The sequence below is a fragment of the Urtica dioica genome, chromosome 4 (genome assembly GCF_054948205.1).
Source record: "Urtica dioica subsp. dioica isolate 48M chromosome 4, U.dioica_male_clone48M_v1_H2, whole genome shotgun sequence".
Taxonomy (NCBI): Eukaryota; Viridiplantae; Streptophyta; class Magnoliopsida; order Rosales; family Urticaceae; genus Urtica; species Urtica dioica.
In genome coordinates, this window is record NC_142759.1 from 24,349,098 (window position 1) to 24,376,883 (window position 27,786).

The following is a 27,786-nucleotide window of genomic DNA, read 5'->3' on the forward strand; positions in this document are numbered from 1 at the left end:
CCAGAAATAGCCTTGCTTAAGCGCTTTGAGCGCAAGGGAAGTTCCAGCGGCGTGGTTTCCGCAGATGCCCTCATGGATTTCGCGGAGGACCTTGGTCGACTCAACGCTATCGAGGCATCGGAGCAGCGGTGTCGAGTAACCGCGCTTATAGAGTATGCCCTCACGGAGCGTGTATTTGGATGCTAAGGTCCTCAGCTTATCGGCTTCCTTGCGGTCTTCGGGGAGTTCCCCTCTTCGCAAAAACTCGACAATTGAGTCCATCCAAGTAGGCTGAGATGCCATCTCTATGGTCCCGACTTCGTCTCGAGAGACGGATGGTCGTGGGAGAGATTCAATGGGTACGGTCCCCAATCCGTCTTCGTCGATGCCAGATCCGAGGCGAGCAAGCGCGTCAGCCTCCGAATTTTGTTCTCTAGGGATTTGGTGAATCTCAAACCAAGAGAAGGCATCGAGTTTGGAGTTTTTCTTAGCCAGGTACGCGATCATGTTGGGTTCCTTGGCGGTGTAATCTCCTCTAACCTGGTTTACGATCAACTGCGAGTCGCAGTGTATTCACAGGTTATGGGAGCCGAGTTTCTGTGCCAGCTCTATCCCTACAATGAGCGCCTCGTATTCAGCTTCATTGTTGGAGGCTTGGAAGCCGTAGTGAAGGGCGTATCGCAGCTTTTCCCCGTCGGGATTAATCAGGATTATTCCGGCGCCAGCCCCCCGAGCATTAGATGCTCCGTCTACGTATAACTCCCAGATGGGACCCGTTGGGTCTACCTTCCTTTTCCGAGTTAGCGTATCGTCGCTAAGGTCGGATTCCGCTCTTCCCATATCGGGAGCGTAGGAGAATTCTGCCACGAAGTCGGCTAAGGCCTGCCCCTTTATAGCCGTTCTTGGGTGGAACTCAATCCCATACTCGCTCAATTCTTGGGACCAGATCGCCATGCGAGTCGATGTTCCCTTTTGAAGAGCTTTACCGATTGGATGCTCAGTTCGCACCGCAATTGGGTGAGCTTGGAAGTACGGTCGTAGCTTCTTAGCTGCCGTTACGAGAGCCAGAGAAAGTTTCTCAATCTCGGTGTAGCGCGTTTCCGCGTCGAGTAAGGCTTTGCTCACGTAGTAGATCGGCCACTGGACCTTGTTTTCTTCGCGGACAAGGACAGCACTTACAGCTCTTTCGGAGACGGCGAGATACACGTATAGCGTCTCGCCCTCTCTCGGTTTAGAGAGGAATGGTGGGGACCCAAAGTAAGCCTTCATTTCTTGGAAGGCATTTTCGCATTCGTCCGTCCACTCAAAGCCGTCCGTCTTCTTCAGAGCTTTGAAGAACGGTTGACACTTGTCGGTGGCTTTAGACACGAAGCGTGTCAGAGCGGCAATCCGTGTCAGAGCGGCAATCCGACCGGTCAGGCTTTGTACCTCTTTAACTCGTCTTGGCGACTTCATTTCAAGGAGTGCCTTGATTTTTTCCGGGTTCGCCTCTATGCCTCGTCGGCTGACGATATAACCGAGGAACTTTCCGGATTCAACCCCGAATACGCATTTATTGGGGTTGAGCTTCATTTTATATCGGCGCAGGATTGTGAACATCTCCCTGAGGTCGCGTACGTGATTGGTTGCCAGTAGGCTTTTAACGAGCATGTCGTCCACGTATACTTCCATCGTCTTGCCGATTTGATCGGCGAATATCCGATTTACCAAGCGTTGGTACGTTGCTCCCGCGTTCTTAAGGCCGAAAGGCATGACCTTGTAACAGTAGAGACCTCAATCAGTGACAAAGGTCGTCTTAATTTGATCGGGCTCGTGCATTCGAATTTGGTTGTAGCCTGAATAAGCGTCCATGAAGCTTAGAAGTTCATGGCCGGCCGTGGCGTCCACCAGTTGTTCGATGCGCGGGAGTGGAAAGCAGTCCTTATGGCAGGTTTTGTTAAGATCTTTATAGTCTATACAAATTCGCCACTTCCCGTTGGGCTTTTTTACCATTACCACGTTGGCGACCCACTTGGGGTACTTAGCCTCTCGAATGAAGTTTGCGGTGAGGAGTTTCTCGACCTCTTCATTTATGGCCAGGTATCGTTCTGGGTTGAACGTTCGTCTAGCCTGCACTTTTTCGGCGACTTTTGGGTCGTCGTTCCGTCGGTGCACTATTACCTCGGGATCGATTCCAGGCATGTCCGCATGAGTCCATGCAAAAACATCCTTGAACTCCCTAAGGAAGGCGGTAAGCTGAGTTTTGATGGCGAGTGGAAGTCGGGTGCCGATTTTTACAACCTGATCTGGCTTCGATTCGTCCAGGACGATTGGCACAAGATCATCGGAGGTTTCCACCTTAAGTCTTTCGATTTCATCATGGGGGTCAAGTTCTCCGAACTTCCTTGCATCCCTTGGGTTGCATGGGTAATCGTCTTCCAGTTGGAAGATTGTGTTGACCGCTTTTCCCGCGGACTTGCCATCAACTCCTTGCACGTAGCATATTCTGGCTTGGGATTGGTCTCCAGCCACAATGCCAATTCCTCCTTCGGTGGGGAACTTCACCAGTAGGTGATACGTGGAAGTGATTGCCCTTAGCCGGTTCAACGTGGGTCGCCCGATGATTAAGTTGTAAGGCGACTCCTGATCGACCACTAGGAATGGGACCATGTGAACGGCCTCGATCCCTCCAGGGGTCCCAAAGGTGACCGGCAGGTCGATAATGCCCTCGGTCATAACCTTTTCCCCAGTGAACCCAAACAATGGTGTTTGGGTCGGAGTCGGACGCAGCCCCCCGAGCTTCATGCGCTCTAGGGTGGACTTGAAAATTATGTCGGCAGCGCTGCCATTATCGATGAGAACCCTTTTCACCAAGTTATTGGCCACTTGGGCTTTGAGCACGATCGCGTCATTGTGCGGATGCACAACTCGCTTGGCCTCTTCATTGGTGAAATACATCGTCTCGTGAGGCACGGACGGAGGTTCTTCATATGTGAAGTTGACGTGCATAGCAGCGTCTTCCTGAGACACGGCCCTAAGGAATTTCTTCCGTTGTCGGGCTGAATCTCCATCTTGTGGACCCCTCAGTATGGTGGTTACCACGTGCAGTTGTGGGTTGGCGTTGGCAGTAGCCGTGGTTCGGTCGGCAGAAGCGGCTGTTCCTCCTCCTTGACCAGACTGTTGTCTGTTCGCGGTCGGGCCCGCAGCGCCAATCATGCGCAACACGAACTCCTTCAGCTCACCCCGTTGGATCAAAGCCTCGATTTGCCTTTTGAGGTTGTAGCATTCCGAGGTCAAATGACCATATTACCGATGGAACTCACAATACCTGGATCGATCGCGAGTTGCGGGATCCTTCTTCATTGGAGCCGGGGGCGTGAACTTGTCACGTGCCAGAGCCAAGATCCTTTCCGGCGTTGTGTTCAGCGGCGTGAATGACGAGTACCCTTTGAAGTTTTCCGCATGTCGCGGTTTCTGAGGTACAGGGGGTTGGTTGCTAGGAACCTGGTTCCCCTTGTTTCGCCTTTTACGAGGTTCGCTCTGCTCGCGGCTAGGTTCTTCTCGGCGGCGAGAGCTTTGATTAGTGCTCTTGCGGCCGTCGAGGTAGTCTTCGACTCCCATGAAGGTCTTAGCTCGAGTCATTAACTCGGCCATGGTGGAAGGGACACGGCCGACGACAAACTTGAGGAAGTCACTTGTGCGCAAGCCTTCTATGATAGCGGCAATTGCGTCACTGTCGTCAAAGCGGTCGACCTTGTTTGACTCTTCAGTGAATCGGGCGAGGTATCGTCTAAGAGACTCGCCACCCTCTTGCCTGATTGACCACAGGTACATCTTGGTCTTCTTTTGGACCATAGACGTAGCGAACCGTGCTAGGAACATGTCCTTCAGGTCTTTAAATGAGTGGATGCTTACTGGCCTTAAGTTTTTGAACCACTCAAAGCCGGGTCCGGGGAGGGTCAAACTAAAAGCTTGGCACATGGCGCCAGGAGAAACACCCTGCATCGTCATCCAGGTTTCATAGTGCTGGATGTGGTAGGCAGGATCTGCTTTCCCATCATAGGGAGCGAGGTTCGAGAGCTTGAAATTCCCCGTACAAACCTCAGCCAGTATCTGAGTAGTGAAAGGCGATGAGTTCTCCTCAACGACTCCGTAGGCACTTCCACCTATTCCGTATTCTCGGAGATCTCGTACCTCATTTCGAAGGTTGTGGATCATAGTGACCACATCGAGATCGGTCGTTGGAGTAACCCCTTGATCGGGAGGAGTCACCTGTAGCCTCTCGTTAGACCCTTGTCCTGCGCGGCGGTTCCCGTTAGTTGGGGCTGCCAGCGGGATATTGGGTCTAGAGCTTAGCCGCTCTCTCAGATCATTGCCACGCCCAATGCGTTGAGCAGTGAGGTGGTCCCTAAGATCAGGGCTGTCCGTATGGAGACGCCGGCTTTGCTTGCGGCGGTGCGCTCTCCGCGCGCCCTGACTTTCCGCAACATTCTCCCTCGGACCTAGTCGGTCGAGAGCCGAACGTCGGGAATTCCCCTCTTGAGAAGCTGCCGGCCATCGCCTGTTCGGGGTAAGGGATTCGACGGACCGGCTTCAAACATGGCGGGGAGTCCCCCGTCCTTCGTGAGAGAAGTCTCGATATCCTCCGACTCGCCAGTACCCTCGTAATCAGGGTCGCGGCTTTCCTCGTTGAGGTTCTCAGGATCCCCATTGGGGATCGTCGTGTCACGCATAGGTTGCTTCGCAGCCAGTCGGCTGTGGTACCTTGCGTTCCTCGCCTTCAGTCGGCGGATACTCTCCTCTAACTCCACGATGCGGTCGTCCCTGCTATCAGGAGATGGAGATGGTGAGCGGGTCGAGCTCTCTTCGTGGAGCGACTCTTCGTCACCATGCGCTCGGGAGCGCAAGAAGTATTTCTTGGTCCTAGCGACGTTTTCGGGGTTGTTCACGCCCTCAGAACGCACGGGTGGTTGGCTACTCATCGTTTCTCAAGTTCGAGAAAGTTGAGTTCGCAGAAGAAAAGAAGAAGATGAACAGAAGGGATTTCGGGCTGAATAGGTCGGGAAGTCCCCTCCTTCTAGCGCCAAAATGTTGTCGCACGAAAATGAACAACTATTTAAAACCTCGGGCGGTTCGATCCAAGGCCGGACCAAGTGATCGCACCCGGGCCAAGAGTGGGAACTCGATAGTCTCGAGCTAGGGTTTTCTCTGATCAACCCGCCTCTCGGGAGAGGTAGGGGTGAGGAGGAAGAGTGACCGTGCCTTGGTTGTCGGCTGCCTACGTACCCGTGCGTGGGATCAGGTCAGAACGTAGTTCAAGCGTGTAGGACGCAGTATGAGGCGCGGAGCCTTGGCGGAGAGGTGTGCTCGACGAAGGAGACGGGGCGCGAGGAGTCCTCGGCAGCGTCTCAGAACTTCGGAGATCGCGTAGGCGTCTAGCGTGTTAGACGCGCGAGGGTAACTCTAGTTGAGAACCCTAGGGGCGTGCTTGAGCACCGGAGAACGTTCGGTCAAAGGGAGCGACGTCCGGGAAGTCCCCGTGAGTGCTTCGGAACCTTTGAGAACGAGGGAGGGAGAAGAGAGTCTGCTTCAGGCCAAATATGGCATCCAGAGAAGCAGAGGAGAGTAAGAAATCGAGCGTGTCGATAGGAGATGAAGAGAATTTTTGTATATTGAATAGGATTCAATGGGATGGCTTTCCCTTCAATGGGAATGGGTTTATATAGGTGTTTGGGAGCCTTAGAAGGTCCCTTTTTCGTCCATGTAGGACTAGGAATGCGCATGCCATCAAGTGGAGGCGCACGGCGCGTGCGGCGCACAAAGCGCGGCGTACAACGCGCGGCGCGCGGGTCACCGGGCGCGGCGCAGTTCGCGCGGCGCATAGAGCGCGCGGCGCACGCCTGTCTGGCGCGGCGTGCCGTCTGCTGCACGGCCGGCCGGCGTAGCGTGTTGTGTGCGTGATGAACGGCTCGTCTTGCCGGGTTCTTACGGGCCTTTGAATATCATTCTTCCCACGTGAAATATGAAGATTTTCACTTGACAAGAGTGACTCGATTCGAGGAGCAAGGCTCAACTTTACGAGAGCGACTAGCGACTTGACTCGAGGAGTGACTCGAGAATGACTCGAGGCTCGACTCGAGAATGACTCGAGGCTCGACTCGAGGAACAATTCAAGGCTCGACTCGAGGAGCGAAGCTCGACTCGAGGAGATTGACTCAAGGCTCGACTCGAAGAGCGAAGCTCGACTCGAGGAGATTGACTCAAGGCTCGACTCGAGGAGCGAAGCTGGACTCGGGGAGATTGACTCAAGACTCGACTCGAGGAACAATTCAAGGCTCGATGCGAGGAGCGAAGCTCGACTCGAGGGGATTGACTCAAGGCTCGACTCGAGGAGCGAAGCTCGACTCGAGGAGTCAAGAATTTGGGCGAGGGCTTGAAGACCTGCCGCTCTTCAGGACCTCCGGCCTGACCATCGGCCCTTTGAGCGACGTGCCTTCTTGGCGTCTCGGGTTTTCCGAAAACGACCGACAACACAATGCGTGTTGAATACAATTTGGTTGAAGTGAAGGAAGAGCGATACCAGTACATCAAGGCACGGAAGGAAAAGAAAACACAAAGTAGAGAAATATGCGACAATAAGAAGTCCGATCAGCCTCCCTTCAACAATCAAGTCGACAAGATGCAATATCTCGAGAATGAAAACGGGAAGAAGAGGAACCATCCTGAAAATAATGGTAATGCAAATTACAAAGTCAAGATGTAAAATAGGTCATTTCCGAAGTGCAACACATGTGGGAGGATACACCCAGGAGAATGTAAGATGGGCAGTATACTGTGTTACAAGTGCGGTCAGTCAGGACACTTCCTTAAAGATTGTCCGAAGCAGAACTTTGAGCAGAACAATCAGAATGGGCGACTTCACTTCATTCAAGCTGAAATTGAAGGGCCATAGATTTTCCAGGGCCTACTAGAAGCACCACCAGCAACTCAGATACCACAGCCACCTCAAGTTTGCATCTATGCGTACACCAATGTCGATGCCCTAGCCAGCACCTCAGATGTAGTAGCAGATCCGTTATGACGCATTTGTTTTGTTTGACTCTGGTGCTACTCACTCCTTTTTTTTGTTGGAGTTAAAAAAAAAACTTAGGCTATAGTGTAGATAAAACTTGACAAGTTTTAAGGACGTGACATTACCGTTCGGTGATGTTTTATCATTATCATAGTACTGCTAAAAAAGTACCGATAATAATTAGTGGACAAAGCTAAGGATCGATTTCTTCATCTTGGAGATTAAATATTTCAATGATTTTTTTTTAAAGAGACTTAATATTTCCAATTAAGAGTTTTTACTGTTCTTCTCAACTTTCTTATTAATTTTCGGGACGAAAATTCTAATAAGTAGGGGAGATTGTGAAACCCCAAAATAATTTCCTTTGTAGATATTATGGCATTTAATTAATTTTTTTAATTTTTTTGTGATTAGTATGAAACTATAAGTTTAGTTTGTTTTTCTTGTTTGATATATATATATATATATATATATATATATATATATATAGTGTATAAATGCGAGCTATAATTATATGTATAAAGTAATAATGTCTATATATATAATGTATTATATTGTACTCATCAGTATAATATTATATATATATATATATATATATATATATATTATATAATGGTCTGTTAAGTATGTACGTGTATGTATATTAAGTATGAACGTGTGTGTTTATATGTATATGTGTGTTAGATACGTAGTTATATATATATATAATATATATATATATATATAATAAAAGTAATTATTATTATTATTATTATTATTTTTTCTAAGAATAAAAGTAGGATTAGGGTTTGGGTTTTTAGGGTTTGGGCTTTTAGGGTTTAATTAAGTCATATTTAAACATCCATTCCTCTTCTTTTAACGCTTCTTCTCTGCTCTCCCTCCCTCATCCCTCTCTTGGTTTGAAAATTCGTAGCTCCTATTAGGTATGTTTTCTTTTCTCTCTGATTCGGATTCTTTGAAAAAGGTTTCTTAAAACGCTTGCCCTGATTTCAAAAAAGATGTTTTTGCATTGTTTCGTTTTGGAAAAGTTAGGTTTATGTTTCTTCTATCTAAATCTTTAATCGAAAAATATTTTTATGAAATACAGAATATTTTCCGATTATTTTCAAATCAGTGCACAGACCTGAGACCTATTCCAAATTTTCAGACTTTAAACGCTTACTGTGGATTCAACAAATTTGATCTTTGCGTTGATTCTTTTTGGAAAAGTTAGGTTTAAATGTCTTCTATCTAACCCTTAAATCGAAAAATATTTTTATCAACTACAGAATATTTTCTGATTATTTTGAAAACAACACGCAGACAGTTTTTGACAAAAATTTTAAAGTTGGATTTTAGCACTTCTTTTATTTTTAATAAATAGTTAAAAAATTATTTTGGCCGTGATGCCTTTACAAAAAGTGATCCAAATTATGTTTTATACGTACTGGAATTTTTACAGAAGTTTTCTCAGAGTTTTAATATTTCACCGAAACCCTAATAGCCAAGGGTATTTTCGTAATTTCACGTTGAATGTCGTCTCTGGAAATTTTCAGAACCTACAGCTGATCCCCGGTAGCTTTTTATCCCAATTAGGTTCCGAGTCGTTTTGAGCGTCATTTTCCTTCGACGATCTACGATCGTAACCTTCGATATCCAGGTGATAATAATCTCACTACAACACAGATTAGTTCAAAATTAAATATGATGTTTTGTGATTCATGATATGGTTTTTTTATAGCTTTATATGCTTGAGTATGTATTTCTTTATTTGATTGCGTGATTGTTTGTAGTAGTTGGATTTATGTTTGGTCAACTATAAAGCGTTAAGTTAAAGTAGGTTTTTTTTTAGAATGTACATGGTTTATATTTTTTTTAGTCATGTATTGTATGAGCATATGTTTGAAAGTTTTTTTTTTTTTATGTACATGTCATATCAGTATGGAATGTTATCTTAAAAGTGAAAAAAAAAAAGATAAGCAAGGGAGTCGTATCGCCTCGAGAGGTGTTAAGGAGAATTTTCCCGGGCCGAGGCTCTAATGGGGAAATTTCTCGGGCCGAGGCCCTAATAAGTTTAAAAGATAGAGCGAAGTGTGGGACTTTATAACCCCATCACTTCGTATCTAAAGTGTACACTGAAATTGATACGATTACCCTAGGGGCACCCCGAACTAAAAGTTGATAGAATCAAGAAAAGAAAGATCAAGTCACCGTTTAGTTTTAAAATACTAATAACCGGTTCATGCATTGATTACTCTTTTTATTTTGTGAGCTTTATATTATTCTCGCTGAGCGTAAGCTCATCTCGTCGAATAAAATATACGTCTGTGTTGTAGGTAAACAACTTCCAAGGAACTGAGCAGGGTGGACTAGCGGCATCGATAGCGAGAGGGTTGGGTCATGGATTCCATTCACGAATTAAGTCTTTTGCTAAGCGTTATTAAGACATAAGTCTTCCGCTACGAGTTTTTAAGAAATAATTTTTAAAGGTTTTAATTTCATTTACGTCGAAGTTTCAAAGAGTTTTATATTTTGGTTGAGATTTAGATTATGGATTATGTTTTAGTATATTTGCTGTTATGTTTTGTTTTAAATTCGTATTTTCAATTTTGGTTAAGTACTTCTCATGAAGTGTTCAATATGCAATCTTCATATTTTTCTTAAATGTTTTTGTTTCTTTTTAAGATCTTTAAAATTTTAGTATGCCTTTATTCGATGTGTTTTTAAAAAAAAATTCCACCAAGTTTTCTAAAGAATTTTTTAAAGTTTAAAAAGTAAGATAAGTAAGACGGTCCGAAAAGTCGGATCGTCACAGAGTAGATCTGAAACGTAAATTTTTGACTTGCTCGAGTTATCAAAATATATATTCTAACATGATAAATATATATTCATCTATAGATAGACTTTCTGTTCGATGGTTAGTTAATGTTTGTTCTTTAATGCCAAAAGTATTAATGAGGCATCAAAAAATGATAAATATATATACTATTCACTGTATTAAAGTACCGAAAGTGGTCAATACATAATAAAATAATGCTAAGACTAATATACATATTGCAAGCCAAAGATTAATATTAATTCACGTACTATATCATATCAATATTAATTCACATATATTAATGTATAATTAATAAGAAATCGAGGCCAACACGAGAAACATTGAAAATGAAATTTTTTTTTTTTCAAATTGAACGGATTTAGTATTGTACTCTTTTTTTTTTCTCCCGAGTAACTCATATATATATATATATATATATATATATATATATATATATATATATATATATATATATATATATATCAACACATATTGTGGATTGGATCATTAAATAATAGATTTTATTGAACACAATATACATATTGAAACATTAATTATTTGAATTCATGAAACATCATACAGCTATCATTAAAGAACTATATACCTTAATGCTTCTTCTTTAATGCCAAAAGCATTAATGATGCACTGAAGAAAGATAAATGGATGTATTATCCCCCGTATTAAGGTATACCAAAAGTAGTAAATACATAGTTTTTATTTATTTATTATGGATACTCAATTTTTATACCAAATGTAAATATTATATAGTTTTAAGTTTTAATATCAAATGTGATATAATTTATAGAGTTGTAATGAATTTATATATATATATATATATATATATATATATATATCAATATATATATATAGATAATGAAATGATCAATTTTAGATCAAATGGCTTCTAATTGTTGGACCATTTAGAGTTATATATTAGATTGACACCGATTGTGTTTAATGTTGAATATTGATGTAAGCGTTGATGATTACGAGAATTGAGTTCAGCTTTGTTGTGTTTGTTTTTGGCTAGGATTCTTAATCTCAAATAGGATTCAAATACGATTTTATGGTTGTTTGAAATTGATGCTGAATTTCGTAGAGAGAAGAAAAAACAAGGAGCATGACCGGACTCGATTTTCACAGCCACGGTCAGGAGCATGTAAAGATTTTTTTTTACATGGAGTTTTGGTTTTTTTTTTCCTTCATTTTGAAGATCATTTATTTTAAAATATAGAGTGATATTTGATGTCATAGATCCATAATTAGTTATGTTTAAATTAAACATAACATATTCAAATGAATTCTAATTTTAATTATAGTAATTTATTCCATTTTTAATTATATAAAAGAAAAACAAAAAAGTAAAAATTTCCTCTTTTTTCATGTCCCCCCAAAGTTTCATCAAGTATAAAAATAAACGTATTTGGCTCTCTTTTTTATTTTTTAATTAGGACCACATAATGCTTAGAAAAATTATCACCACTCCTTTACATTCATCAGACCCAAATCTAGGATTTGCTTCCTGATTCCCTACCTTTACTTTTCTCTTCCTTTTTCTGGTTCTATCTCTCACACCACCACTCCGTCTCTATCCCTTTCATCTTTCCCTCGTCGGCGCTGCGAGGCCTTGTCGCGTCCACCCACCACGCTCCACCAGTCCGCCAATCGACCTCACCATCTCCGCCTCCTTCCCTTTCTCTGACCCACTCTTTCACTCTCTCTCTCTCTCTCTCTCTCTCTCTCTCTCTCTCTCTCTCACTCACTCTTTCACTCTCTCTCTCACTCAGCCCGGCCATCACCAGCCGTGTTTCGAGCTGCGGCCAAAAAGTCTCTGCACTTGATTGTGTGTCTGTGAGTCTCTCTAGTTGCGGCCAAGAAGTCTTAGTTTCGGGCGGCCAAGAAATCTCAGTCTCAGGCGGCTCCGCTTCCCTCCAAGACTCTCCCTCCCAATCAAGTCGGTCAGTCTCATATTTTCATTCTTATTTGTTTCGTCTAGATTTTGGTATTACTCCGAAGATAATCAAATGAATTATCTGGTATTGGTATTTGGTTTTGGTATTTTGTACTTGGTATTAATATATCTTTGTTTAAGTACAATAGTGTCACGACCCGGGAAAGTGGGTGTGATTTTAACGATAAATAAATACTAATAAACGTGGGAGTATAGATCGACCTCCCTTAGCCCTAGATGAGCTGGATCAGGAAAGGCCCAAAACGAGTCCGGCCCAAGGCGAGAACGAGGAGATCTGTGTCTACAAGCGAGCAGAATGGCCTAATTCAAAGCCCGAAGCCCATAAGTTATTCGTCCTCGAAGGATCATCCCGCCTAAAGATGTTCATACTCCAGTCGCCCAAGGGAATCGGTCAAACTCCCTTGGAAAGGGAGACAAGCTCCTGGATCGACAAGACGATGACCGATCTCGACCATACACGTAGAGCAAGCTCGACAAGGAGGAAGGCCAAAGGCGAGCAATAAATAGATTCTTCAGCTTAAAAATATATAATTTTCTCTCGAATTACCTCTATTTTACTTCATATCTATTTTTCGTCGGATGTTGGAGAATACAAAGCTTGATAAGGCTATTCTTTTGTTGTCGTCCGTCTTTGTTTAAATAAAGAAATGAACTTTTTTTCGCATCTTTCATTTCTAATTTATTCATATTGTTTTGATCTCAATTATTCGATCTATTTCTTTATACTGGAATTCCGAGACCCTTTCCCTTAAATAAATATACGAATTCCATATTACTCATATAATTTCCATATTGACTGTTTGAGTCGAGAAATCGGTTCAATAATTTGGCGCCGTCTGTGGGAAACAATCAGAATACCTAACTCCGAAGAAAACAGATAAAACCGATCTAAAGAATGTCGTCCAACAGCGAGCATGAAGTCCCTATTTCTGGAACCGATCCAGAAATGCGGGCTCTTCTATTGAAATTGTTCGAAAGCACCATCGAATTCCAAAGATCCACCCGATCTCAGCTCGACAGCCTCACAGCGGGTCAATCTTCGCTTCAGGAGCAGCTCGACGCCGAGCGAGCTGTCTTACTGAGCTCGGTCAGTCCAGTCTCCATGACCGAACGCGTCAGTCGGTTCACTTCGCTCGGGAGGCGCCTAGATTTCTCCGAGATTTAGGTGACGCCCAACACGGCCAGGCCAAGCAACCCGGTCGGAATGAATCTGTCTGAAAATCAGGTCGAGCTCGACGCTATGCGAACTCGACCGATCTAAGACGAGCTTCCACCTCCGCCCCCAGAAGGACCCCTGGCAAGGTATATTCCTCAAATTATCGACCTCCCACAAGAGGAAGAGATTCAAGAGGGACCGAATCATTTCGAGCCAGCAGTTTGCCTTGGAGAGAACAATACCCAGGGCGGACAGGTCCGAAATGGAGCCGATCAGTTCGCTGTCAAACTCCCAGGGGCCGATAACACAGCTTTCGACACTTTTCGCTAGAAGGTGAAAGCAAAGTTCCGAGCTTTTGATTCCCGAATTCACTATGCCATGAGCTCGGCTCCCGAGATCGACCGCCTTGTAGCAGACACTAGGTGAACTCCTTTCGCCGAGAATGTTACCCGGGTTAGAATTGGAGATGCTGGGAAGGTTAGACTTCCTAAGTATTCCGGAATTTCTAACCCAAAATCACATATGATGGCATTCTGCATCGCGACGGGTCAGGCATATCTGAGAGAAGATGAAAAAGAGGCCGGTACAATCAATTGTTTGCTGGAAACCTATCAAGAACCGCCTTAGATTGGTTCTCCTGTCTCGAGGAAGGATCGATTAGCACTTTCCAACATCTCTCGGCTGCCTTTCCGAAGCATTATTATATACTAGTAGAGGACGAGACGACCATGGCTGATCTATGGAACACCCAACAAATTTGTGACGAAACCCTAAAGAATTTCATGACAAGGTTCAAAACTGTCACGTCAAAAATCCCTTGTGTCGAGGGCGAATCGGCCCTAAACGCCCGTAAGAACGGACTCTAGCATGAATCCAGGTTTCGAAAGGAAATGAAGGTAAACAGGCCTCCCACCATCGAAGATGCGATTCATCGCGCTTCAAACTACACGAAGGCCGAAGAGGAAAGAACTTTCTTGGCAACGAAACATAACCGGAAAAGAATCCCATCAACGATACTCTATCCAACAATTACAAAGTCGTAGGGCATGAGACCATTTCGAAGCAACAAATAGAGGAAGCCTCAAGGCGCTCCGGATCATACTTATAACGTGAATGACGAGGGCGCCCCGTAAGAGGACAACTCAAAATGGCCATGTGACAAAAACAAATATTGTGATTTCCACAAGAGCTGCGGACACGACACTCTAGATTGTGTCGTAGCTAGAAAGGTTCTTATTGAAAAATATAAGAACAGAGGAATAAAGAACATCGATCTGGGTCCGCCTTCCCAGAAAACAAAGTATAACAATGCAAAGCCACGAGAAAATCCCTCTCCAAAAAGAGGGAGATCCAAGGAAGATGCCAATAACACACCCCAGGCAAAACCAAGAATCGACTACATCATGGGAGGTTGCAAAGAAAGTATCAACTCTATAAAGGCCCACCGGTGCCAACTTAAAGACGCACCAAGGTCATCCAAATCTCAAGAAAAAGTTGAAACCACGATCTCGTTTAGCGAGAACGATGCCTGAAGGTTGCATGGACCCCATGACGAGGCTCTAGTCATTGAGCTAGAAGTGGGCAACTGCATAGTAGCTAGAATCTTAATCGATGGCGGAAGTTTGGTAGACGTCATATTCAAAACCACATTGGATAAGATGAATACCAAAGAAGCCGAAATCGAGCGGAGACTCAACCAGCTATCCGGATTCAACGGCAAAACGACCCCATCCCTAGGTGTCATCGAACTCCCCGTACAGGCCGGGGATGTAAATCACATGGTTGAATTCACTCTACTCGACTGCCCCTCTCCGTTCAATATAATCCTTTGAAGACCATGGATACACAGAATAAATGCAGTACCCTCAACATACCACCCATGTGTACGCTTCCCGACCCCTAACGTAATCCAAGAAATCAGGGGAAGTCAAGAGGCTTCTCGAATCTCTTATATGAGCAATCACAAGATGATCACTGAAAAGATCAAGTCAGAAGAAAGTAAACCTGAAGAACCCTCCGACGACGAAGCCAACTAAAGTCAATAGCAATTAATGACTATCGGAAGTGGAACGGCAGACCCGATTCCAAAGGAAAAAAAATTAGAAGAAAAGGACGAACCATGCGTAGAAATGGTAACACAGGTTCAAATTTATGGAACTGAACCTGAACGATGCGTAGGCATAGGGGCTGAATTAAAAGGAAGCATCCGTCGAGAGCTAATCGCTTTCCTGAAAAAGAACAAGAAAACCTTTGCATGGACCACGTAGGACATGCCACGTATCGACATCAATATTGCATCACATCAACTTAACGCAGACCCTAGCCATAAGCCCGTAAAACATAAACGAAGAAAACTTGGCCCAGAAAGAGCCAAAGTGACCGACGAAGAAGTTGAACGGTTATTAAAGGCAGGGCTAATCCAAGAGGTGAAATACCCCGATTGGTTAGCCAATACGGTTGTAGTTAAAAAGAAGAACGTGAAGTGGCGTGTGTGTTGGAATTGATCTAGGGTTTAAGATAAAGTTTAACGCTTCGTTAAGCGGCGGAATTTTAAAAATTTTCTTTTCAAGTAAAAACGGTTTTTACTAACCTAGACAAAGAGCAAGTACATATAAATAAAAACTTAATATGAGCATAGAAGTTTACTAACCTTTCTTGAAGCTTGAACTTTGAGAAGCTTTTGGAAAGTTGCAACGCTCGTCTCCCTTGCAGCACGTCTCTCTTTCTTTCCTCGGCACCTCCAGCAACCACGATAGTTTCTATCACTAAATCACTCGAAATAAAAGGAATCAGTGAGTGGGCACTTTTAAACAGTACGACTTAAGAATGAGTCTTGAAGTCGCAGAGCTCTAGGTCAAATGAGGACCTAGGTGCCAAAACAATAAAACGAAATTGACTAGAGAGAGAGAGGAGAGTGGCGGCCACAATGTCTAGAGAGAGAGTCTCTCAATCTCTTAAACTTGGATGAATGAATTGTGAAGAAAAGGGGCTCCTATTTATAGGAGAGGTCTCGCCTTCTATAAGGTAGTTTCCTCTTCTATAGAACATCACATATTCATGAGCCAATTACCTCTTTTCCCACTTGAGATGCTCGGCCAAGGATGCCTTCTAGAAGGCTTGGATTTGTTTCCATTTTCGTTCCTTGCCTTGCCTTGTCTCTCTCTTGGCCGATTACCCTAAAGCATCCTCATGCAAATTTGTTTGCTCTTTTTCTTTTGGCAAGTATCTTGATACATTTATGCACAAAATATTCTCTCTATCTCTTGGGTAGTGGGCACCCAACATGTCCTCTAGAAGGAGCTTTTAGAAGCCTCTTTATTTGTTCATGAGAACATGAAAAAAAAGGCCCATTAAGAATTTTCAATAAAATTCTTTTGAAATGAAATTAATCCACATGGCCCAATAAGACTAGTATTGGCCGAGTGATGCATGTCATCAATTGACCTTGTCAAAAAATTTATTGACATTCATTTCATCATATGTCTCAAAAGACAAAAATACCCTTTTGACAATTTTCGTTCTTGTTTTGACTTAGCTTCCAGTTTAACTATTCCTACTCGATGTGATTCGTGACAGTGACCTCATGGACCCAAATGAACAAAGCTTGAGCTAAACACTTGGACTCAAAAGTTCACAAACCTTTTCCAAGTTTAGCTTAATGCCAATTGACTCCACTAAAGAGTTGACACTGAAAATCTCTCGGTTCAAATGAATTTATTTTCTACTCAAGAATTCAACCTAATTATGATGAGCGGATCCACTGAATATTATCTATGTTTACCCTTCATGAATGTCATCAGCTAGTCGGGATTTACTAAATTACCATTTTACCCTTCTAGCTGTTATTTCCTCAACTCCTTTGTCGCTTGTGAATAAGTTAGAAACAATGTATTGACGAGGAGCTAACAAGTCACATTGTTTCATCCAAAAGAGTCAGGACTCAATTTGGACACTGGCCAGTTCATTTATTCACACTCCAAGGAACAAAGCATGAGGTGACATACATTGCATTTCAGCAATCTTGTACATGAATTCCATATCTATGAGAACTTCACAAAGTTACTCATGACATTCTCACAACTTAGTACTTCACCAATAGGCCCTGTTCAGAATCACATAGTAAGTCCGAACTCTGACTTTCTCAAATGAGAATACGTAAGCTGTGAAATGGCATGTCTCATTTCAGGATTAAGGTAAGTATGATGCAATTCATACATAGTGACTTCGAGACATAAGAGGTTAAATGGTTTGTTCTTATCTTGTCTCTAGAAGTGCACTGGTCAATTCAGTACCTTCGGAAGATACCTAGAAGAACTATAGAGTCTCCAACTCTTAATGCCTCATAACCAGACATCATAGATTCTTCTAACAATCATGGACTAAAAGACTAAGGTTTTATCATAAAGCTTCAAACAAAGAAAGAATGAATGAACGTTTCAACTTTATTATTACAAGCAAGAGTCTTCATGGGACTTTATTACATCAAATGTACAAAATAAAGACTACAACTCTTCTTGTGGGCACCATTGACAACAGTGTGTGTGTCGACTATACCGACCTGAACAAAGCATATCCAAAAGATAGTTTTCCTTTACCCCACATCAAACGCTTAGTCGAGGCAACGGCCGGTCACAAGATCTTGTCCTTCATGGATGCATTCTCAGGATATAATCAAATCCTCATGCATCCGAACGATCAAGAAAAAACCGCCTTCACGACCGATAAAGGCATTTACTATTATAAAGTCATGCCATTCGGACTCAAAAACGCCGGAGCCAAGTATCAACTAGTTGTGAACGAAATGTTTGCCGAAAAAATAGGAGAAACCATGGAGGTTTATATGGACGACATGTTGGTAAAATCTCTACGTGATTCAAACCATGTCACACATTTGGAGGAATGTTTCAAAATCCTAAACAAATATCAAATGAAATTAAACCCCTTTAAGTGTACCTTTGGAGTATCCTCTGGGAAATTCCTCGGATACATGGTAACCCAAAGGGGGATAGAAGCAAACCCGGATCAAATACAAGCACTCTGCGATTTGCCCTCACCAAGAAATAAGCGAGAAATTCAAAGGTTAACAGGCCGCGTCGTAGCACTAAGCCGATTCATATCTCGATCAACCGACAAATGTTTGCCTTTTTACAAATTGTTAAAAGGGAACAAGAATTTCGAATGGACCGAGAAGTGGGAAGACGACTTTAAACAATTGAAACAGTACCTGGTCGAACCCCCAGTATTGGCAAAACCCGAGGAGAGAGAAGCTCTCTACTTGTATGTCGCTGTCACGCCTGCGGCAGTAAGAGGGGTACTCGTCAGAGAGGAACACGGAGACCAAAAACCAGTTTTCTAAATCAGTAGATCACTCATTGACGCTGAAACACAATACCCTGCAATGGAAAAACTGGCCCTCGCCGTCGTCACGGCTGCCCGAAAACTCCGCTCATACTTTCAATCCCACTCAACAGTTATAATGACCACATAACTACTACGTTGTTTTCTTCAAAGTCCTAACCAAGCAGGAAGGTTGATTAAATGGGCTGTCGAATTAAGCGAATATGTATAGAATATCGAATTAGAACTTGCACGAAATCACAACTCCTAGCCGATTTTCTTATCAAGCTCCCCACAAATGAATGCGAGACCACGATCAATATCGAAAACTAGACACTCAAGGTCGACCCCCTCATCAACAAGGCAAGGGGCAGGCATTGAAATACACCTGGTATCGCCACACGGGGAAGTGATCAAGCAATCCTTCCAACAGGACTTTGCCGCCTCAAACAACGAAGCAGAATATGAAGCGCTAATTGCAGGATTGTGCTTAGCGAAACCCGTAGGAGCAAAATCCGTCTCCGTTTTATGCGATCCGTAATTCGTTGCACACCAGTTCCACAGAGAATTTGAAACAATAGACGAATGCATGGAGGCGTACGTTCAAGTGGTAAAAGAAATGACAAACCAATTCGATAAGTTTGAATTGAGTCGCATCCCTAGAGGGGAAAACACAACTGTCGACGCCTTAGTCGCGCTAGCTTTAACGTCAGACCCAGGGCTAAGCGGCGTTATACCGATCGAAACAATAAAACAACCCTCTATCACTATCAAAAATACAAACATAATGGTAATAATAGAAGAGGGGGACTAGAGAGAGGATATAATTAAGTACATCTCTAAAGGACACGCCCCGACAGACAAACAGCTGCGCCGAAAACTAATCAGTCAAAGCACAAGATTTTCTCTCATCAATGGGGCACTTTTCAAAAGAAGCGTCACAAGAATCTACTTACGATGCGTAGGAGAAGATGAATCAAAGTGTATACTCTCCAAATACTTAAGGAATTTTCTAAGCCATACAGCCTCTTTGGATGCTTCACAAGCAGCCACATATTCTGCTTCCATTGTGGAGTCAGCAATGCAAGATTGCTTAATACTTCTCCACACAACAGCTCCACCATTAAGGATGAACACAGATCCCGAAGTGGATTTCCTGGAATCCTTATCCGCTTGAAAATCAGAGTCGGTATATCCCGTCATAGTCAGGTCAATACCTGAGTATGTAAGTATCAAGTTCCTAGTTCTTCGAAGATACTTAAGAACATGCTTAACAGCAATCCAGTGCTCGGGTCCAGGGTTGGATTGGAAACGGCTAACTACGCCAACGGCGAAACAGATGTTAGGTCTAGTGCAAAGCATAGCATACATGAGGCTTCCTACGGTAGAGGCGTAAGGAATATTACTCATGTCTTCAATCTCTTGTGCAGTCTTGGGAGACTGGTCCTTAGAGAGTGAAACTCCATGCCTAAAGGGTGTTTGGCCCTTCTTGGAGTCTTGCATCGAGAAGCGATCCATTACCTTATCAATATAAGATGCTTGAGAGAGCGACAGGGTCCGGTTTTTTCTATCTCGAAAGATTTGGATCCCCATAATGTATGCGGCTTCTCCTAGATCCTTCATATCGAATTGCTTTGCCAGCCAGACCTTAACCTCAGATAACTTATCCACGTCATTACCAATGAGTAATATATCATCGACATATAGCACCAGAAACACAACTTTGCCTTCGTGTATTAACTTGTAAACACAAGGCTCATCTATTGACTGTTCAAAGCCGAAGCTTTTCACAGTTTCATCGAATCTGATATTCCATGACCTAGATGCTTGCTTTAATCCATAAATGGACTTAAGCAACTCACAAACCTTGGTCTCTTGACCTTCTTCCATGAAACCGTCTGGTTGAGCCATGTAAATGCGCTCGTCAAGATTGCCATTCAGAAAGGCTGTCTTGACATCCATTTGCCAGATCTCATAGTCGAGAGCTGCAGCTATGGATAGGAGTATGCGGATGGATTTAAGCATCGCGACTGGCGAGAAGGTTTCTTCATAGTCAATCCCTTCTTGTTGGGTATAACCCTTCGCCACAAGTCGTGCTTTGAACGTCTCGACGTTCCCATCAGGACCCATTTTCTTCTTGTATATCCACTTACACCCTACGGGTTTAATCCCTTCAGGAAGGTCTACAAGTTACCAGACTTTGTTGACATACATCGAGTGCATTTCAACTTTCATGGCGTCAAGCCAAAGGTTTGATTCAGAACAAGCCATCGCTTGGCTATAGGAAACAGGATCATCCATGTCAGAGACGGCTATAAGAGAGTCTCCATAAGACATGTACCTGTAAGGCTTTTGAGTAGCCCTCCCACTACGTCGAAGTACCACTTGACGAGATTCTGATGAGTTAGGTTGGGGTAAGAACAGTTCTTACAGATGAGGTAGAATCTTCCTCACCCAACTTTTCTTCAAGAACAATTTTGCTTCTAGGTTTTGCATCCTTCATAAAGTCCTCCTCAAGGAAACGAGCATTCGTGCTAACGAAAGTCTTATCGTCCTCGGGACTATAGATAATGAAACCCTTGGTTTCCTTTGGATATCCCACAAACAAGCACAATTCTGACCTACTAGCCAACTTGCTAGTCTTTTGCCTTAGCACGTGAGCAGGGCAACCCCAAATTCTGATGCGGCCAAGATTCACTTTACGGCCAGTCCATCGTTCATAAGGAGTACCAGGAACCGTTTTGGATGGAACTTGGTTCAGAATATAAGCGGCTGTTTCGAGGGCATATCCCCAAAAGGAAAGAGGGAGTGATGAGTAACTCATCATTGATCTAACCATCTCCATAAGAGTTCGGTTCCTTCTCTCTGACACTCCGTTTTGTTGAGGTGTGCCAGGTGCGGTAAGCTGAGAAGCGATTCCTTCTTCTTTAAGAAAGTCATCGAACTCTCCAGACATATACTCACCACCTCGATCAGATCGAAGTGTTTTGATCACTTTGCCAGTTTGCTTTTCCACTAAAGCTCTAAAGACCTTAAATACGTTAAAGGTCTTGGATTTGTGTTTGAGCAAATAGACAAACCCATATCGTGAGTAATCATCGCTGAAGGTAACGTAGTAATTGTATCCTCCACGTGCCTATTGGCTGAGCAGACCACATACATCAGAATATACTAGTTCCAGCAACTCAGTGGCTCTTCGACCCTTATCGGAGAAAGGTCGCATAGTCATTTTTCCTTCTATGCAGAATTCACAAGTAGGTAGTGAACCTATTGCAGAGGCTTGGAGTGGACCATCCCTCACAAGTCTCTTAATCCTATCTAGACTGATATGAGCAAGTCTTAAGTGCCATAGGTATGTTGATTTTGTTAGATTGGAGGATTCAGAAAGTTTGATCCTATTTGGCTCCCTAATTAGATCATTATCTATTTCGGTGTCTAAGATGGAAGGTTGAGTGGGATAAATGTAAAAAAGACCATTCTTCATACATGCATCAGTGACAAAAGAATTAGAAAAAGAAATACGAATTCCATTCTTTATAAACTTTAAATAATAATCTTGCTCGAAAAGTTGAGCAACAGATATTAGGTTTTTCCCAAAGGAAGGAACATAATAAACATTATTCAAATTTAAAGTTCGATCTTCAAAAGATAGCGTCACGGATCCCACAGCCTTTGCAGACACCACACTCCCATCACCCCACTTGAAGCAGAAGTCGCCATCCTCTAAGCTTTTGCTTTTCCTAAAACCAGTTGAGGAGCAACAAATATGGTTAGTAGCAGTGGAGTCAATAATCCACGATGATACATTATCAGCTACTAAACAAGCTTCAGTAACAAGTACAATACCTTTTACTTTGGTTTTGAGGAAGGCAGGACAGTTCCTACGCCAGTGACCAGGCTCATTGCAGTGGTGGCACTTGTCTTTAGACTTGTCCACCTTCGGAGCCTTTGGCGCCTTCTTCTTCGTTTGAACCTTAGGTTGGTTCTTCTTCTCGGCATTGCGAGGTCTCTTCTTAGATCCAGAGGTGGAGGCAGTAGCATGTACTTCTCCTTGAGCCCTCTTTTTCTTAGTGAGTGCCTCGGCGGTTTGAAGTTCCTTCATGAGCTCGGTAACAGTGTACTCTAGCTTGTTCATGGAATAATTCAACTTGAAGGTATCAAAGGTTTCGGGGAGAGTTTCCAAGATCATATCTATTTTAGTCTCCTTATCAATCTCGGATCCAAGGATCTCCATTTCGTTTAGATAGCTAATGATCAGCATCATATGATCTCTAATGGGAGTTCCAGCCTTCATACGACAGTTCATGAATTTTCGGACCGCTTGTTGCCTAGCTTGACGTCCTTGCCCTCCAAACATCTCATGGAGATTGTAGAGCATATCGGTGGCAGTTTCGTAATCACGATGTTGTTGTTGCAACACATTGTTCATCGATGCCAGAATGTAGCACCTCGCAATCTCATCGGATCGAAGCCAGGCCGCCAGTGCATCTTTTTCCTCTTGCGTCGAATCTTCATTCGTTTGAGGACAGGGGGTGGTGAGAACCCATTTGTGCTTGTCGACAGTAAGGACTATGTCGAGGTTACGTTTCCAGTCAACGTAATTGTCGCCTTCGAGTTTATTCGAGGAAAGAATGGTTGAGAGAGGGTTGAGAGACATATTGCCTATAAAAGTTGAAACAAGTTTATGATTAGTCTTTGGTTTAGGATTTAAGTTTTATTAAGACTTTTATAAAATCCAAAGGTGTTATAAACCAAACGATAATTTACTCCCTCAAGAGAAGGCCGCAAAAAATCTCCATTTATAAGTAAATTACACATCATTAATGCTTAGCCAAGATGTCAATACATCTATTTTGACTAGCCACCTTTTAAATTAGTTTGATCACTCACATCCTTTCGCAGAGCCTCAAGGGAGGATTACTAGGGATTGAGCCTAAGTGTGCAACCAACCACTTAGTCCAAAAGATCAACTTTGAAAAACAATCCCCCAAAGGGGAGGCCTTGTCATCATCGTCTGACTCTCGGACGTAGCTCATTGAGCAATGATCGAAGTAATAACGCCTTGGAGTACTCCCATTTAAGTGAGGGTCGCAAGAGCGGCTCTTAGTCCCACGTTAATTGCTTCTTTCATTAGTGTTAGGGATCGTGGGTTATAAACAACAAGTATAACCCTCCCACTTAGTTTTTGGAGTTGGTTCATCGACTCTTATAAGTTCGGAAACAGATTTCCTAGTTAAAGAGCGACAGAGCGGACAACTAGAAGAGACTCCTAGATCGACATGTTCAGAGCAGTGTTAGTGCATAAAGGCACAAGGGACATACTCGGATCTTTTCCTATTTTCTATTTCGGGAAAGTGCATGAGGGAAGTGTGAACTTCAACTCACTCGAACACTTGAAAGTTTGAGATTACACATCTTTTTATTTTTCGGCTTGTCTACAAGGAGACCTCCCGCTCAAATTTTCAAGAGCATATAGATTTTGAACATATGTGATATAGATATAGTTTTGAAAACATTTTGAAAACTTATTTGATTTGGATGACAAAATATTTTTCAAGTTTGAAAGTGAAAACGGTTTTTCAAAATTCAAACTAGTTTTGTAAAAATTAATTTCATTTAAACTTTCAAAAATCAAAACATTTTAATCTTACACATCATGTTTATAATCATATGAAAAACATTTTTGCTCAAGAAAATTTTCTCATTAGAGTTCTATAACTCATGGTAGTGGGGTTTGAAAATCCGGATTTCTAAAAAACTGGAGTTTCAGACAGCCGCGCACCTCGGAGTTAAATCGCCATATCTGGCGGCTCCGATGTCCTTTTGAGCCGAAACTGGTGGCATTGGACAGAGGACAGACAGAGATTTAATTTGATTCAAGAATCATTAAACTTAGATTTCTGAGCAGAGAGTTATGCCACTTTTAATGCGGGTTTACTCCAGCTCGAAGAAAAAGAAATAAATTAAAGCTTGGTCCTTTTTAGGTGCGAAAAAGAATCGAGTGTAACGTAACGTTTTATGAAGGTTGTTAAAGCTTTTATTTGTGTTTTATTAGCAAGGTAATAACAAGGCATAAAAGAAATAACAACATGCATAAAACGATTCAAGTAAATAAAAGAAACTAGCAAGACAATATAACTAGTCACAAAATTTTACTCGAAATTTCTCTAACCTTTAAAACACGTTTTTCAATATAAAAAATTAAAAACTTTTAGAACTGATTCTAATGTGTTTTAAAAACATCCCAAACTCATAGAAAAACAACATGATTTTTAATTTAAAGGCATGAGCAATAAATTAAAAAAAAATCTAAGATAACAATTCTAACTTGTCACAAAATTAGTAAACTTTCGAAAACGATTTTCAAGCTCGTATTTTTAAATACATGTACATGCATATCTTTGACCATAGCTCTGATACCATTTGTTGGAATTGATCTACGGTTTAAGAAAAAGTTTAACGCTTCGTTAAGCGGCGGAATTTTAAAAAATTTCTTTTCAAGTAAAAACGGTTTTTACTAACCTAGACAAAGAGCAAGTACATATAAATAAAAACTTAATATGAGCATAGAAGTTTACTAACCTTTCTTGAAGCTTGAACTTTGAGAAGCTTTTGGAAAGTTGCAACGCTCGTCTCCCTTGCAGCACGTCTCTCTTTCTTTCCTCGGCACCTCCAGCAACCACGATAGTTTCTATCACTAAATCACTCGAAATAAAAGGAATCAGTGAGTGGGCACTTTTAAACAGTACGACTTAAGAACGAGTCTTGAAGTCGCAGAGCTCTAGGTCAAATGAGGACCTAGGTGCCAAAACAATAAAACGAAATTGACTAGAGAGAGAGAGGAGAGTGGCGGCCACAATGTCTAGAGAGAGAGTCTCTCAATCTCTTAAACTTGGATGAATGAATTGTGAAGAAAAGGGGCTCCTATTTATAGGAGAGGTCTCGCCTTCTATAAGGTAGTTTCCTCTTCTATAGAACATCACATATTCATGAGCCAATTACCTCTTTTCCCACTTGAGATGCTCGGCCAAGGATGCCTTCTAGAAGGCTTGGATTTGTTTCCATTTTCGTTCCTTGCCTTGCCTTGTCTCTCTCTTGGCCGATTACCCTAAAGCATCCTCATGCAAATTTGTTTGCTCTTTTTCTTTTGGCAAGTATCTTGATACATTTATGCACAAAATATTCTCTCTATCTCTTGGGTAGTGGGCACCCAACATGTCCTCTAGAAGGAGCTTTTAGAAGCCTCTTTATTTGTTCATGAGAACATGAAAAAAAAGGCCCATTAAGAATTTTCAATAAAATTCTTTTGAAATGAAATTAATCCACATGGCCCAATAAGACTAGTATTGGCCGAGTGATGCATGTCATCAATTGACCTTGTCAAAAAATTTATTGACATTCATTTCATCATATGTCTCAAAAGACAAAAATACCCTTTTGACAATTTTCGTTCTTGTTTTGACTTAGCTTCCAGTTTAACTATTCCTACTCGATGTGATTCGTGACAGTGACCTCATGGACCCAAATGAACAAAGCTTGAGCTAAACACTTGGACTCAAAAGTTCACAAACCTTTTCCAAGTTTAGCTTAATGCCAATTGACTCCACTAAAGAGTTGACACTGAAAATCTCTCGGTTCAAATGAATTTATTTTCTACTCAAGAATTCAACCTAATTATGATGAGCGGATCCACTGAATATTATCTATGTTTACCCTTCATGAATGTCATCAGCTAGTCGGGATTTACTAAATTACCATTTTACCCTTCTAGCTGTTATTTCCTCAACTCCTTTGTCGCTTGTGAATAAGTTAGAAACAATGTATTGACGAGGAGCTAACAAGTCACATTGTTTCATCCAAAAGAGTCAGGACTCAATTTGGACACTGGCCAGTTCATTTATTCACACTCCAAGGAACAAAGCATGAGGTGACATACATTGCATTTCAGCAATCTTGTACATGAATTCCATATCTATGAGAACTTCACAAAGTTACTCATGACATTCTCACAACTTAGTACTTCACCAATAGGCCCTGTTCAGAATCACATAGTAAGTCCGAACTCTGACTTTCTCAAATGAGAATACGTAAGCTGTGAAATGGCATGTCTCATTTCAGGATTAAGGTAAGTATGATGCAATTCATACATAGTGACTTCGAGACATAAGAGGTTAAATGGTTTGTTCCTATCTTGTCTCTAGAAGTGCACTGGTCAATTCAGTACCTTCAGAAGATACCTAGAAGAACTATAGAGTCTCCAACTCTCAATGCCTCATAACCAGACATCATAGATTCTTCTAACAATCATACTGAGGTCAATAGTCCTTTGACCCTTAGATTGCGAATATATCGTTTTAAGCAAACTACGAAGAGTTTGTTCATGCAAATCTACATTTGTCTCTTCGTAAGTTGTTAAGTTTGTTTATGGACTAAAAGACTAAGGTTTTATCATAAAGCTTCAAACAAAGAAAGAATGAATGAACGTTTCAACTTTATTATTAAATGAATAGGAAATTACAAGCAAGAGTCTTCATGAGACTTTATTACATCAAATGTAAAAAATAAAGACTACAACTCTTCTTGTGGGCACCATTGACAACAGTGTGTGTGTCGACTATACCGACCTGAACAAAGCATATCCAAAAGATAGTTTTCCTTTACCCCACATCAAACGCTTAGTCGAGGCAACGGCCGGTCACAAGATCTTGTCCTTCATGGATGCATTCTCAGGATATAATCAAATCCTCATGCATCCGAACGATCAAGAAAAAACCGCCTTCACGACCGATAAAGGCATTTACTATTATAAAGTCATGCCATTCGGACTCAAAAACGCCGGAGCCAAGTATCAACTAGTTGTGAACGAAATGTTTGCCGAAAAAATAGGAGAAACCATGGAGGTTTATATGGACGACATGTTGGTAAAATCTCTACGTGATTCAAACCATGTCACACATTTGGAGGAATGTTTCAAAATCCTAAACAAATATCAAATGAAATTAAACCCCTTTAAGTGTACCTTTGGAGTATCCTCTGGGAAATTCCTCGGATACATGGTAACCCAAAGGGGGATAGAAGCAAACCCGGATCAAATACAAGCACTCTGCGATTTGCCCTCACCAAGAAATAAGCGAGAAATTCAAAGGTTAACAGGCCGCGTCGTAGCACTAAGCCGATTCATATCTCGATCAACCGACAAATGTTTGCCTTTTTACAAATTGTTAAAAGGGAACAAGAATTTCGAATGGACCGAGAAGTGGGAAGACGACTTTAAACAATTGAAACAGTACCTGGTCGAACCCCCAGTATTGGCAAAACCCGAGGAGAGAGAAGCTCTCTACTTGTATGTCGCTGTCACGCCTGCGGCAGTAAGAGGGGTACTCGTCAGAGAGGAACACGGAGACCAAAAACCAGTTTTCTAAATCAGTAGATCACTCATTGACGCTGAAACACAATACCCTGCAATGGAAAAACTGGCCCTCGCCGTCGTCACG